Source organism: Salmo salar, chromosome ssa11 (assembly GCF_905237065.1).
Source record: "Salmo salar chromosome ssa11, Ssal_v3.1, whole genome shotgun sequence".
Lineage (NCBI taxonomy): Eukaryota > Metazoa > Chordata > Actinopteri > Salmoniformes > Salmonidae > Salmo > Salmo salar.
In genome coordinates this window covers 110,082,952-110,098,218 of record NC_059452.1, presented here as the reverse complement: position 1 = coordinate 110,098,218, position 15,267 = coordinate 110,082,952, and positions in this window count along the sequence as shown.

Sequence of the window (15,267 nt, the reverse complement as noted above, 5' to 3'; positions counted from 1 at the left end):
GTTGGGGGGGCTGTGTGTATAGCTGGGGAAGATGTTTGAGGAGGTATGGTGTGTTGGGGGGGTTCTGTCTGTTGCTGGGGAGATGTTTCAGGAGATATGGTGTGTTGGGGGGCTGTCTGTATAGCGGGGAAGATGTTTCAGGAGATATGGTGTGTTGGGGAGCTGTGTGTATAGCTGGGGAAGATGTTTGAGGAGTATGGTGTGTTGGGGGGCTGTCTGTATAGCTGGGGAGATGTTTCAGGAGATAGGGTGTGTTGGGGGTCTGTCTGGAAAGCTGGGGAAGATGTTTCAGGAGTATGGTGTGTTGGGGGGGGCTGTCTGTATAGCTGGGGGAGATGTTTCAGGAGATTGGTGTGTTGGGGGGCTGTCTGTATAGCTGGGGAAGATGTTTGAGGAGATATGGTGTGTTGGGGGGCTGTCTGTATAGCTGGAAGATGTTTCAGGGATATTGTGTGTTGCGGGGCTGTCTGTATAGCGGGAAGATGTTTCAGGAGATATGTGGTGTGTTGGGGGGCTATCTGTATAGCTGGGAAAATGTTTCCAGGAGATATGGTGTGTTGGGGGCTGTCTATATAGCTGGGGAGGAAGATGTTTCAGGAGATATGGTGTGTTGGGGGGCTGTCGTATAGCCGGGAAGATGTTTCAGGAGATATGGTGTGTTGGGGGCTGTCTATATAGCTGGGGAAGATGTTTCAGTTGGTGTGTTGGGGGGGCTGTCTGTATAGTGGGGAGATGTTTCAGGAGATATTGTGTGTTCGGGGGGCTGTCTGTATAGCTGGGGAAGATGTTTCAGGAGATATGGTGTGTTGGGGGGCTGTCTGTATAGCTGGGGAAGAGTGTTTCAGGAGATATGGTGTGTTGGGGGGCTGTCTGTATAGCTGGGGAAGATGTTTCAGGAGATTTGGTGTGTTGGGGGGGCTGTCTGTATAGCTGGGGAAGATGTTTCAGGAGATATGGTGTGTTGGGGGCTGTCTGTATAGCGGAGAAGATGTTTCAGGAGATATGGTGTGTTGGGGGCTGTCTGTATAGCTGGGGAAGATGTTTCAGGAGATATGGTGTGTTGGGGGGCTGTTGTTAGCTGGGGAAGATGTTTCAGGGATATGGTGTGTTGGGGGCTGTCTGTATAGCTGGGGAAGATGTTTCAGGAGATATGGTGTGTTGGGGGGCTGTCTGTATAGCTGGGGAAGATATTTCAGGAAGATATAGTGTGTTGGGGGGCTGACTGTATAGCTGGGGAAGATGTTTCAGAGATATGGTGTGTTGGGGGCTGTCTGTATAGCTGGGGAGATGTTTCAGGAGATATGGTGTGTTGGGGGGCTGTCTGTATAGCTGGGGGAGATGTTTCAGGAGATACGGTGTGTTGGGGGCTGTCTGTATAGCTGGGGAAGATGTTTCAGGAGATATGGTGTGTTGGGGGACTGTCTGTATAGCTGGGGAAGATGTTTGAGGAGGTATGGTGTGTTGGGGGGGCTGTCTGTATAACTGGGGAGATGTTTCAGGAGATATGGTGTGTTGGGGGGTCTGTCTGGAAAGCTGGGGAAGATGTTTCAGGAGATATGGTGTGTTGGGGGGCTGTCTGTATAGCTGGGGAGATGTTCAGGAGATATGGTGTGTTGGGGGTCTGTCTGGAAAGCTAGGGAAGATGTTTCAGGCGATATGGTGTGTTGGGGGGCTGTCTGTATAGCTGGGGAAAATGTTTGAGGAGATATGGTGTGTTGGGGGGGCTGTCTGTATAGCTGAAGATGTTTGAGGAGATATGGTGTGTTGGGGGGGCTGTCTGTATAGCTGGGAAAGATGTTTCAGGAGATATGGTGTGTTGGGGGTCTGTCTGTCTAGCTGGGAAGATGTTTCAGGAGATATGGTGTGTTGGGGGGCTGTCTGTTAGCAGGGAAGATGTTTCAGGAGATATGGTGTGTTGGGGGCTGTCTGTATAGCGAAGATGTTTCAGGAGATGGTGTGTTGGGGGGGCTGTCTGTATAGCTGGGGAAGATGTTTGAGGAGGTATGGTGTGTTGGGGGGCTGTCTGTATAGCTGGGGAGATGTTTCAGGAGATAGGGTGTGTTGGGGGTCTGTCTGGAAAGCTGGGGGGGAAGATGTTTCAGGAGATATGGTGTGTTGGGGGGGCTGTCTGTATAGCTGGGGAGATGTTTCAGGAGATATGGTGTGTTGGGGGGCTGTCTGTATAGCTGGGGAAGATGTTTGAGGAGATATGGTGTGTTGGGGGGCTGTCTGTATAGCTGGGGAAGATGTTTCAGGAGATATGGTGTGTTGCGGGGCTGTCTGTATAGCTGGGGAAGATGTTTCAGGAGATATGGTGTGTTGGGGGGGCTGTCTGTATAGCTGGGGAAAATGTTTCAGGAGATATGGTGTGTTGGGGGGCTGTCTGTATAGCTGGGGAAGATGTTTCAGGAGATATGGTGTGTTGGGGGGCTGTCTGTATAGGGGAAGATGTTTCAGGAGATATGGTGTGTTGGGGGCTGTCTGTATAGCTGGGGAAGATGTTTCAGGAGATTTGGTGTGTTGGGGGGCTGTCTGTATAGCTGGGGAGATGTTTCAGGAGATATGGTGTGTTGGGGGGCTGTCTGTATAGCTGGGGAAGATGTTTCAGGAGATATGGTGTGTTGGGGGCTGTCTGTATAGCTGGGGAAGATGTTTCAGGAGATATGGAGTGTTGGGGGGCTGTCTGTATAGCTGGGAAGATGTTTCAGGAGATATGGTGTGTTGGGGGGCTGTCTGTATAGCGGGGAAGATGTTTCAGGAGATATGGTGTGTTGGGGGGCTGTCTGTATAGCTGGGGAAGATGTTTCAGGAAATTTGGTGTGTTGGGGGGCTGTCTGTATAGCTGGGGAAGATGTTTCAGGAGATATGGTGTTTTGGGGGGCTGTCTGTATAGCTGGAGAAGATGTTTCAGTAGATATGGTGTGTTGGGGGGCTGTCTGTATAGCTGGGAAGATGTTTCAGGAGATATGGTGTGTTGGGGGGGCTGTCTGTATAGCCGGGGAAGATGTTTCAGGAGATATGGTGTGTTGGGGGGCTGTCTGTATAGCTGGGGAAGATATTTCACTAGATATGGTGTGTTGGGGGAGCTGTCTGTATAGCTGGGGAAGATGTTTCAGGAGATATGGTGTGTTGGGGATACTGTCTGTATAGCTGGGGAAGATGTTTCAGGAGATATGATGTGTTGGGGGGCTGTCTGTATAGCTGGGGAAGATGTTTGAGGAGGGTATGGTGTGTTGGGGGCTGTCTGTATAGCTGGGGAGATGTTTCAGGAGATATGGTGTGTTGGGGGGTCTGTCTGGAAAGCTGGGGAAGATGTTTCAGGAGATATCGTGTGTTGGGGGCTGTCTGTATAGCTGGGGAAGATGTTTTAGGAGATGTGGTGTGTTGGGGGGCTGTCTGTATAGCTAGGGAAAATGTTTGAGGAGATATGGTGTGTTGGGGGGCTTTCTGTATAGCTGGGGAAGATGTTTTAGGAGATATGGTGTGTTGGGGGGCTGTCTGTATAGCTGGGGAAGATGTTTCAGGAGATATGGTGGGTTGGGGGGCTGTCTGTATAGCTGGGAAGATGTTTCAGGAGATATGGTGTGTTGGGGGGCTGTCTGTATAGCTGGGGAAGATGTTTCAGGAGATATGGTGTGTTGGGGGGCTGTCTGTATAGCCGGGGAAGATGTTTCAGGAGATATGGTGTGTTGGGGGGCTGTCTGTATAGCGGGGAAGATGTTTCAGGAGATATGGTGTGTTGGGGCTGTCTGTATAGCTGGGGAAAATGTTTCAGGAGATATGGTGTGTTGGGGGGCTGTCTGTATAGCTGGGGAAGATGTTTCAGGAGATATGGTGTGTTGGGGGGCTGTCTTATAGCGGGGAAGATGTTTCAGGAGATATGGTGTGTTGGGGGGCTGTCTGTATAGCTGGGGAAGATGTTTCAGGAGATTTGGTGTGTTGGGGGGGCTGTCTGTATAGCTGGGGGAGATGTTTCAGGAGATATGGTGTGTTCGGGGGGCTGTCTGTATAGCTGGGGAAGATGTTTCAGGAGATATGGTGTGTTGGGGGGGGCTGTCTGTATAGCAGAGGAAGATGTTTCAGGGATATGGTGTGTTGGGGGGCTGTCTGTATAGCTGGGAAGATGTTTCAGGAGATATGGGTGTGTTGGGGGGCTGTCTGTATAGCCCGGGAAGATGTTTCAGGAGATATGGTGTGTTGGGGGCTGTCTGTATAGCTGGGGAAGATGTTTCAGGGATTTGGTGTGTTGGGGGGCTGTCTGTATAGCGGGGAAGATGTTTCAGGAGATATGGTGTGTGGGGGGGGCTGTCTGTATAGCTGGGAGAAGATGTTTCAGTAGATATGGTGTGTTGGGGGGCTGTCTGTATAGCTGAGAAGATGTTTCAGGAGATATGGTGTGTTGGGGGGGCTGTCTGTATAGCCGGGGAAGATGTTTCAGGAGATATGGTGTGTTGGGGGGCTGTCTGTATAGCTGGGGAAGATATTTCACTAGATATGGTGTGTTGGGGGAGCTGTCTGTATAGCTGGGGAAGATGTTTCAGGAGATATGGTGTGTTGGGGATACTGTCTGTATAGCTGGGGAAGATGTTTCAGGAGATATGATGTGTTGGGGGGGCTGTCTGTATAGCTGGGGAAGATGTTTGAGGAGGTATGGTGTGTTGGGGGCTGTCTGTATAGCTGGGGAGATGTTTCAGGAGATATGGTGTGTTGGGGGGTCTGTCTGCTGGGGAAGATGTTTCAGGAGATATCGTGTGTTGGGGGGCTGACTGTATAGCTGGGGAAGATGTTTTAGGAGATGTGGTGTGTTGGGGGCTGTCTGTATAGCTGGGGAAAATGTTTGAGGAGATATGGTGTGTTGGGGGGCTTTCTGTATAGCTGGGGAAGATGTTTTAGAGATATGGTGTGTTAGGGGCTGTCTGAAAGCTGGGGAACATGTTTCAGGAGATATGGTGTGTTGGGGGGGCTGTCTGTATAGCTGGGGGGAGATGTTTCAGGAGATATGGTGTTTTGGGGGGTCTGTCTGGAAAGCTGGGGAAGATGTTTCAGGAGATATGGTGTGTTGGTGGGGCTGTCTGTATAGCTGGGGAAAATGTTTGAGGGATATGGTGTGTTGGGGCTGTCTGTATAGCTGGGGAAGATGTTTGAGGAGATATGGTGTGTTGGGGGGGCTGTATGTATAGCTGGGAAAGATGTTTCAGGAGATATGGTGTGTTGGGGCTGTCTGTATAGCTGGGGAAGATGTTTCAGGAGATATGGTGTGTTGGGGGCTGTCTGTATAGCTGGGGAAGATGTTTCAGGAGATATGGTGTGTTGGGGGGCTGTCTGTATAGGGGAAGATGTTTCAGGAGATATGGTGTTTGGGGGGCTGTCTGTATAGCCGGGAAGATGTTTCAGGAGATATGGTGTGTTGGGGGGGCTGTCTGTATAGCTGGGAAGATGTTTCAGGAGATATGGTGTGTTTGGGGGCTGTCTGTATAGCTGGGGAAGATGTTTCAGGAGATATGGTGTGTTGGTGGGGCTGTCTGTATAGCCGGGGAAGATGTTTCAGGAGATATGGTGTGTTGGGGGGGGCTGTCTGTATAGCTGGAAGATGTTTCAGGAGATATGGTGTCTTGGGGGGGCTGTCTGTATAGCTGGGGAAGATGTTTCGGAGATATGGTTTGTTGGGGATGCTGTCTGTATAGCTGGGGAAGATGTTTCAGGAGATATGATGTGTTGGGGGGGCTGTCTGTATAGCTGGGGAAGATGTTTGAGGTATGGTGTGTTGGGGGGCTGTCTGTATAGCTGGGGAGATGTTTCAGGAGATATGGTGTTTTGGGGGTTCTGTCTCGGAAAGCTGGAAGATGTTTCAGGAGATATGGTGTGTTGGGGGGCTGTCTGTATAGCTAGGAAAATGTTCAGGAGATATGGTGTGTTGGGGGGCTGTCTATATAGCTGGAAGATGTTTTAGGAGATATGGTGTGTTGGGGGCTGTCTGTATAGCTGGGGAAAATGTTTGAGGAGATATGGTGTGTTGGGGGGCTGTCTGTATAGCTGGGGAAGATGTTTTAGGAGATATGGTGTGTTGGGGGGCTGTCTGTATAGCTGGGGAAGATGTTTCAGGAGATATGGTGTGTTGGGGAGCTGTCTGTATAGCTGGGGAAGATGTTTCAGGAGATATGGTGTGTTGGGGGCTGTCTGTAGGGAAGATGTTTCAGGAAATATGGTGTGTTGGGGGGCTGTCTGTATACGGGAAGATGTTTCAGGAGATATGGTGTGTTGGGGGCTGTCTGTATAGCGAAGATGTTTCAGGAGATATGGTGTGTTGGGGGGCTGTCTGTATAGCGGGGAAGATGTTTCAGGAGATATGGTGTGTTGGAGGGCTGTCTGTATAGCTGGGGAAGATGTTTGAGGAGGTATGGTGTGTTGGGGGGCTGTCTGTATAGCTGGGGAGATGTTTCAGGAGATATGGTGTGTTGGGGGTTCTGTCTGAAAAGCTGGGGAAGATGTTTCAGGAGATATGGTGTGTTAGGCTGTCTGTATAGCTGGGGAAGATGTTTGAGGAGATACTGCTGTGTTGGGGGGCTGTCTGTATAGCTGGGAAGATGTTTCAGGAGATATGGTGTGTTGGGGGGCTGTCTGTATAGCGGGGAAGATGTTTCACGGAGATATGGTGTGTTGGGGGGCTGTCTGTATAGCTGGGGAAGCTGTTTCAGGATATATGGTGTGTTGGGGGGCTGTCTGTATAGCCGGGAAGATGTTTCAGGAGATATGGTGTGTTGGGGGGCTGTCTGTATAGCCGGGGAAGATGTTTCAGGAGATATGGTGTGTTGGGGGGGCTGTCTGTATAGCTGGGGAAGATGTTTGAGGAGGTATGGTGTGTTGGGGGCTGTCTGTATAGCTGGGGAGATGTTTCAGGAGATATGGTGTGTTGGGGGGTCTGTCTGGAAAGCTGGGGAAGATGTTTCAGGAGATATGGTGTGTTGGGGGGGCTGTCTGTATAGCTGGGGAGATGTTTCAGGAGATATGGTGTGGTGGGGGCTGTCTGTATAACTGGGGAAGATGTTTGAGGAGATATGGTGTGTTGGGGGGGCTGTCTGTATAGCTGGGGAAGATGTTTCGGAGATATGGTGTGTTGGGGGCTGTCTGTATAGCAAGATGTTTCAGGAGATATGGTGTGTTGGGGGGCTGTCTGTATAGCCGGGGGAAGATGTTTCAGGAGATATGGTGTGTTGGGGGCTGTCTGTATAGCTGGGGAAGATGTTTGAGGGGTATGGTGTGTTGGGGGGCTGTCTGTATAGCTGGGGAGATGTTTCAGGAGATATGGTGTGTGTTGGGGGGGTCTGTTGAAAGCTGGGGAAGATGTTTCAGGAGATATGGTGTGTTGGGGGGGGCTGTCTTGTATAGCTGGGGGAGATGTTTCCGGGAGATATGGTGTGTTGGGGGGTCTGTCTGGAAAGCTGGAGAAGATGTTTCAGGAGATATGGTGTGTTGGGGGGGCTGTCTGTATAGCTGGGGAAAATGTTTGAGGAGTATATGGTGTGTTGGGGGGCTGTCTGTATAGCCGGGAAGATGTTTGAGGGAGGTATGTGGTGTGTTGGGGGGCTGTCTGTATTGCTGGGGAGATATTTCAGGAGATATGGTGTGTTGGGGGTCTGTCTGGAAAGCTCGAGGAAGATGTTTCAGGAGATATGGTGTGTTGGGGGGGCTGTCTGTATAGCTGGGGAGACAAGTTGAGGAGATATGGTGTGTTGGGGGTCGTCTGGAAAGTAGTTAGGAGATATAAGGGGAATATGTATAAATATTGGGAAAATGCCGAGGAGACATGGGGGGATCTGTAATAGCTGGGAAGATGTTTAGGAAAGATAGTGTGGGGGGCCGTCTGTGCTAGCTGTGAAAGATGTTTCAGGAGATATGGTGTGTTGGGGGGCTGTCTGTATAGCTGGGGAAGATGTCTCAGGAGACATGGTGTGTTGGGGGGCTGTCTGTATAGCTGTGGAAGACGTTCCAGGAGACATGGTGTGCTGGAGGGTCAGTCTGTACAAATGTGGGTATGTTTAGGAGATATGGTGTGTGGTGTATACTGGGGAAGATGTTTCAGGAGATATGGTGTGTTGGGGGGGCTGTCTGTATAGCTGGGGAAGATGTTTGAGGATATATGGTGTGTTGGGGGCTTGTATAGCTGGGGGAGACGTTTAGAGATATGGTGAGTGGGGGCTTTATTCCATAGCTGGGGGTGATGCTCCAGGAGATATGGTGTGCTTGGGGGGCCGTCTGCATAGTCAAAGATGTTTCAGGAGACAGGTGTGTTGGGGGGGCTGTTGTATATTGGGGAAAAATGTTTAGGAGATATGGTGTGTGGGGGGTTGTATAGCTTGGGGAAGATGTTTAGTATGATGTGTGGGGTTGTACAGCCGGGGAAGATGTTTCAGGAGATATGGTGTGTTGGGGTGCTGTCTGTATAGCTGGGGAAGATGTTTCAGGAGATTTGGTGTGGTTGGGGGCCGTCTGTAATAGCCAGAGACCAGAGACATGGTGCGTTGGGGGGCCGTCTGTATAGCTGGGGAAGATGTTTCATGAGATATGGTGTGTTGGGGGGCTGTCTGCATAGCTGGGAAGATGTTTCAGGAGATATGGTGTGTGGGGGGGTAGAAGGGGAAGATGTTTCAGGAGATATGGTGTGGTTGGGGGCTGTCTGTAATAATGGGGGGGAAGATGTTTTAGGAGACATGGTGTGTTGGGGGGTGTTGTATTAGCTGTAAAGATGTTTCCAGGAGACTCTGGTGTGTAATATTGCATAGTAAAGATATTATAGAGACATGGCAAGCTGGGGGCCGTCTGTATAGCCGGGAGAAGATGTTTCAGGAGATATGGAAAAGGAGGGGAAGATGTTTCCAGGAGATATGGTGTGTTGGGGGGCTGTCTGTATAGTCGGGGAAGATGTTTGAAAGATATGGTGTGTTGGGGGGCTGTCTGTATAGCTGGGGAAAATGTTTGAGGAGATATGGTGTGTTGGGGGGGCTGTCTGTATAGCTGTGGAAGATGTCTAAGGAGACATGGTGTGGTTGGGAGCTGTCTGCATAGTGGGGAAGATGTTTCAGAGATAAGGATGTCTTGGTGGGGCTGTCTGTATAGCTGGGGAAGATGTTTGAGGAGGTATGGTGTGTTGGGGGGCTGTCTGTATAGCTGGGGGAGATGTTTCAGGAGATATGGTGTGTGGGGGGGTTGTCTTACAGCTGGGGAAGATGTTTCAGGAGATATGGGGTTGGGGTATAGCTGGGAAGATGTTTTAGGAGAGTGCTGGGGGGGTCTGTATAGTCAGGGAAGATGTTTCAGGAGATATGGTGTGTGGGGGCTGTCTGTATAGCTGTGGAGGAAGATGTTTCAAGAGATATGGTGTGTGCAGGGCCGTTGTGGTATAGCTGGGGAAGATGTTTCCAGGAGATATGGTGGGTTGGGGGGCTGTCTGTATAGCAGGGGAAGATGTTTCAGAGATATGGTGTGTTGGGGGGCTGTCTGTATAGTAAAGGTTTCAGGAGATATGGTGTTTGGGGGGGGTATAGAGCTGTAAAGACAAGCCTCCAGGAGATAAGGTTGGGGATGCTGTCTGTATAGCTGGGAAGATGTTTCAGGAGATATGATGTGTGGGGGGGCTGTCTGTATAGCTGGGGAAGATGTTTGAGGAGGTATGGTGTGTTGGGGGGCTGTCTGTATAGCTGGGGGAGACTTTTTCAGGAGATATGGTGTGTTGGGGGTCTGTCTGGAAAGTCAGGGAAGATGTCTTAGAATGGTGTTGGTGTATTAGTGGGGAAATGTTTAGGAGATATGGTGTGTGGGGGGGGGTGCATAGTCAGGGAAGATGTTTTAGAGATATGGTGTGTGGGGTGTAATAGGGAAAATGTAAGAGATATGGTGTGTTGGGGGGCTGTCCGTATAGTTGTAAAGATGTTTGAGGTATGGTGTTATTGTACACGTGAAGATGTTTCAGGAGATATGGTGTGTTGGGGGGGCGTATAGCTGGGGAAGATGTTTCAGGAGATATGGTGTGTTAAAGCGTATAGCTGGGGAAGATGTTTCAGGAGATATGGTGTGTTGGGGGGGCTGTCTGTATAGCCGGAAGATGTTTCAGGATATGGTGCGGGGGGCCGTCTGTACAGCCAGAAGACAAGCCCAGGAGATATGGTGTGTTGGGGTGTCTGTATAGCGAGATGTTTAGGAGATATGGTGTGTAGTTGTATAGCTGAAGATGTTTGAGAGGTATGGTGTGTTGGGGGCTGTCCATAGCTGGGGGAGATGCTGAGGAGATATGATGTGTCAGGTCTGTCTGAAAGTAGACAACGGACATGGTGTGCTGGGGGGCCGTCTGTATAGCTGTGGAAAATGTTTGAGGAGATATGGTGTGTTGGGGGGCTGTCTGTATGGCTGAATGTTTGAGGAGATATGGGGTGGGGGTAGGGAAAGATGTTTCAGGAGATATGGTGTGTTGGGGGGCTGTCTGTATAGTGAAGATGTTTGCAGGAGACATGGTGTGTTGGGGGGCTGTCCGTATAGCTGTGGAAGCCAGTTTCATGGATTACATTGTGTGTCAAAATGTCTGCATAAATGGGAAGACAAGCTCGAGATATGGTGTGTTGGGGGGCCGTTTGTATATCCGGGGAAGATGTTTCAGGAGATATGGTGTGTGGGGGGGCTGTGTATATTGGGGAAGATGTTTGAGGAGGTATGGTGTGTTGGGGGCTGTGTATAGCTGGGGAAAGATGTTTCAGGAAAGATATGGTGTGTTGGGGGTCTGTCTGGAAAGCTAAGATGTTTCAGGAGATATGGTGTGCTGGGGGCTGTCCGTATAGCACAAAGACAACCAGGAGACAAGGCGGTGTGTTGGGGGCTGTCTGTATAATGTGGAAGACGTTTGACATGGTAAAATAATGTCTGTATAGCCGAAGACATGTTTCAGAGATAATGGGTGTGTTGGGGGGCTGTCTGTATGTCAGAAGATGTTTGAGTGTATGGTGTGTTGGGGGGCTGTCTGTATAGCCAGATATTTGAGTATGGTGTGTTGGGGGTCTGTCCGAGGGAAGATGTTCAGGAGATATGGTGTGTTGGGGGCTGTCTGTATAGTCAGAGTTTCAGGAGACATGGTGTGTTGGGGGTCTGTTGGAAAGCGGGGAAGATGTTTCAGGAGATATGGTGTGTTGGGGGGGCTGTCTGTATAGCTGGGGAAAATGTTTGAGGAGATATGGGGGGGGTGTTGTATAGCTAAAGATGTTTGAGGAGATATGGTGTGTTGGGGGCGTTGTATAGCTGGGAAAAGATGTTTCAGGAGATGGTGTCAGGCTGTCCGTATAGCCAGGAAGATGCTCAGGAGATATGGTGTGTGGTATAGCTGGGGAAGATGTTTCAGGAGACATGGTGTGTTGGGGGCTGTCTGTATAGCTGGGGGAGATGTTAGGAGATATGGGGGGGTGTTGGGAAAGCTGGGAAGATGTTTAGAGATATGGTGTGTGGGGGGCTGTCTGCTAGCTGGGGGTGATGTTTCAGGAGATATGGTGTGTTGGGGGGCTGGCCTGTATAGCTGGGGAAGATGTTTGAGGAGACAGGTTGGTATAGTAAATAGCCAGGAGATATGGTGTGTGGGGGTCCAGGGGCATAAGGTTAGGAGATATGGTGTATTGGGGGGTGTCCGTATAGTCAGAAAATGTTTAGGAGATATGGTGTGTTGGGGGGCAGTCTGCATAGGAAAGATGTTTAGGAGATATGATGTGTTGGGGGGGCTGTCTGTATAAAAGATGTTTAGAGATTGGTGTGTTGGGGGGGCTGTCTGTATAGCTGGGGAAGATGTTTTAGGAGATTTGGTGTGTTGGGGGGCTGTCTGTATAGTCAGAGAGATATGGTGTGGTGGGGGGTGTAAGTCAGGGAAGATGTTTATGAGATATGCTTAAATAACAGACAAATGGGAAGATGTTTTTGAGAGATATGGTGTGTTGGGGGGCCGTCTGCATAGCTGTGGAAGAAAATCATATTATGGTGTTGGGTGTATAAATGTGTTTAGGAGTATACAAACGTAAATGTTGTATAGCTGGGGAAGATGTTTCAGAGATTGGGTGTGTTGGGGGCCAGTCTGCATAGCACAAAGTTACATTTCAGAGATAATGGTGTAGGCTGTCCGTATTAGCCGAGCAATATGTTCAGATACAAAGGCAGCTGTCTGTATAGCTAAGATGTTCAGGAGACATATAAAAGTGGGGTGTATAGCCGAAGACGTTTCAGGAGATATGGTGTGTTGGGGGGCTATTCGTAGGGGGAAAAAATGTTTCAGGAGATATGGTGGGGGGGGAGGTGTTGTATAGCTGGGGAAGATGGTTGGTGAGATATAGTGGGTTGGTGGGGCTGTGTATAGTAAGGATATGGTGTCAATGTCGTATAGCCGGGGTTTAGGAGACATGTTGTGTTGGGGGTCTGGGTCTGTATAGCCGGGGAAGATGTTTCAGGAGATATGGTGTGTTGGGGGCTGTCTGTATAGCTGGGAAGATGTTTCAGAGATTTGGTGTTAGTGTATAGCTAAATAAGTGTTTCAGGAGATATGGTGTGTTGGGGGGCCGTCTGCATAGCCGAGAAGAATATCAGATATGGTGTGTGTATAGCTAAAAGACAGTTTCAGAGACAGGGTGTTGGGGAGTGTCTGTATAGCCGAAGATGTTTAGATATGGTGTGTTGGGGGGCTGTCTGTATAGCTGGGGAAAATGTTTCAGGAGATATGGTGTGTTGGGGGGCTGTCTGTATAGCTGTGGAAGATGTTTCCAGAGATATGGTGTCAGGGATGCTGTCTGTATAGCTGTAAAGATGTCTTCCAGGAGATATGATGCGTTGATGGGCCGTCCGTATAGTCAAAGATGCTTGAGAGTACAGGGGGGTCTGTATAGTCAGAGATAAGGTATGGTGTGTTGGGGGTTGTTGGAAAGCTGTAAAGATGTTTTAGGAGATATGGTGTGTTGGGGGGGCTGTCTGTATAATGTGAAGATGTTTCCAGGAGATATGGTGTGTCAGATGCCGTCTGTATAGCTTAAGATAAGCCTTGAGGAGACATGACGTGTCAGGTAGTCTGTAGTGGGAAGATGTTTGATGATGCACAGAAGCCAAATGTCCGTAATAGCTGGGGGAGATGTTTCAGGAGATAGGGTATAGGGTCAGTCTGGGAAAGCTGGGGAAGATGTTTCAGAGATATGGTGTGTTGGGGGGCTGTCTGTAGCTGGGAAAATGTTTGAGGAGATATGGTGTGTTGGGGGGCTGTCTGTATAGCCGAAGATGTTTAGAGACATGGTGTGTTGGGGGGCTGTCTGTCAGTCAGGGAAGATGTTTTAGGAGATATGGTGTGTTGGGGGCTGTCCATAGCTGGGGAAGATATTTCAGAGACATGGTGTGTTGGGGGGCTGTCTGTATAGCCAGGAAGATGTCTATGAAAATATGGTGTGCTGGGGGCTGTCCAGACAGTCGGGAAGACGTTTGCGGAGCAGTGTGTATAAATGGGAAGACATGTTTCAGGAGATATGGTGTGTTGGGGGGGTTGTCTGTGGTTAGCTTTGAAGATGTTTCAGGAGATAGTGGTGGGTTGGGGGGGTGTCTGCATAGCTGGGGAAGATGTTTCAGGAGATATGGTGTGTGGGTTGTAATAGTCAGGGAAGATGTTTGAGTATGGTGTGTGCAGGGCCAACTGTATTAGCTAGGAGATGCTCAGGAGATATGGGGGGGGGGGGGGCACCTGGAAAGTAGAAGATGTTTGAGATATAAGCTGGGTGATAGGGGAAAATGTTTAGGAGACATGGAAAATAAGCGTCTGTATAGCTGGGGGAAGATGTTTTAGGAGATGGTGGTGGGGGGGGTGTTGTATAGCTGGGGAAGATGGTTCTGTGAGACATGGTGTGTAGGGGTCAGTCTGTGGCTAGCCAAAGATGCTCTCGTTATAGTGCAAGCGGGGGCGTCTGTACAGTCGTAAAGACGTTTCAGGAGATATGGTGTGTTGGGGGCTGTCTGTATAGTCAGAAGACAAGTTTAGGAGACATGGTAAAGTGGGGTGTCTGTATAGCTGGGGGAAGATATCTTCCAGGAGATATGGTGTGTTGGGGGGCTGTCTGTATAGCTGGGGAAGATGTTTCAGGAAATATGGTGTGTTGGGGGGTTGTGGTTAGCCGGGGAAGATGTTTCAGGAGATATGGTGATGGGGGGGTGTATAGTAGTTGAGGAGGTATGGTGTGTTGGGGGGTGTAGTGGGGAGATGTTTGAGATATGGGTGTGTTGGGGGTTGTTGGAAAGTGGGGAAGATGTTTCCAGGAGATATGGTGTGTTGGGGGGCTGTCTGTATAGCTGGGGAAAGCTGTTTCAGGAGATATGGTGTGTTGGGGGGGCTGTCTGTATAGCTGTAAAGACGTTTTAGAGCACAAACGGGGGGCGTCTGTACAGTTGTAAAGATGTTTCAGGAGACATGGTAAAATAATGTCCAAAGTTAGCTGTGGAAGACAATGAAACATGGTGTGTTGGGGGGCTGTCTGCTAGCTAAAGGTTTAGGAGATACAGGGGGGGGGGCGTGTATGGGGCTGGGGAAGACATTTTCAGGAGATATGGTGTTGAGTTGTAATAAATAAAGATATTCAGGAGATATGGGTGTGTTGGGGGGCCGTCTCGTATAGCTGGGGAAGACAAGCCCAGGAACATATGGTTGGTATAGCCGGGGAAGATGTTTCAGGAGATATGGTGTGGGGGCTAGTTGTATAGCCGGGGAAGATGTTTCAGGAGATATGGTGTGTTGGGGGGCTATCTGTATAGCTGTGGAAGATGTTTCAGGAGATATGGTGTGTTGGGGGGCTGTCTGCATAGCTGGGGAAGATGTCTGGGTATATGGTGTGAGTGTATACTGGGGGAGATGTTTCAGGAGATATGGTGGGGGGGTCTGTCTGGAAAGCTGAAGATGGAGATAAGGTGCTTTGGGGGCTGTCTGTATAGCTGTGGTGCAATTCTTTCTCAGAGACAAAAATGGGGTCATAGTCAGAAGATGCTCTGATATATTAATAATATTCAGACACTAAGATAACCAGAATAGATTCTGAGATATGGTGGTCATTGTTGTATAAATGTTAGGAAAGACATGGTGTGTGGGGGTCTCACATCTGGGGAAGATGTTTGAGGAGGTATGGTGTGTTAACAAAATGCCTGCATAGCCAAAGATGCCTGAGGAGCAGCATGGCAATAAAATGGGTAAATGACAATTGAGGAGACATGGTGTGCTGGGGGTCTGTC